This window comes from Vombatus ursinus, unplaced genomic scaffold, assembly GCF_900497805.2.
Source record: "Vombatus ursinus unplaced genomic scaffold, bare-nosed wombat genome assembly UNPS02015062.1, whole genome shotgun sequence".
NCBI classification, from domain to species: Eukaryota; Metazoa; Chordata; class Mammalia; order Diprotodontia; family Vombatidae; genus Vombatus; species Vombatus ursinus.
In genome coordinates this window covers 54,665-55,169 of record NW_020954840.1, presented here as the reverse complement: position 1 = coordinate 55,169, position 505 = coordinate 54,665, and positions in this window count along the sequence as shown.

Genomic DNA, 505 nt, shown 5'->3' with positions numbered 1-505 from the left:
ACTATTCTGTTTGTTTGATCTTCTTACATTTCTTCTAATTTTTCTCTAATTATATAGGTCTCTATTTCTTCAGAGTGTTACATAGACTCTGGATAAATCTTTGGAGATATACTTCCGAGTATTTTATAGCTTGCACAATTATTTTCAATAGAATTTCTCTATAAGTTTTTCCTGCTGGGTTTTGTAGGTTATATATAAGAATGTTGGTAGTTTGTTTGGATTTATTTCATATCCTGAAACTTTGCTATCCTTGCTTTCTAAATGGACAGAGGTTTTCTTACCTGCATTGTTGTTTTCCTGAAACAACCCATCAATCATAGCATGGTCATGATCATAAATCATGAAAGGGAAAGGAAAATGTTTTTTAATTCCTATGGGATAATAAAAAAATGTTGGGCAAGAATTAGGACCTATGGCTTTTAAGTACTGATTACACTATTGGCCTCATTTTCTTTGTTTATTAGAAGAGTTAGAATTAATTAGCTTTTTGCTTCTTTCTAATAAC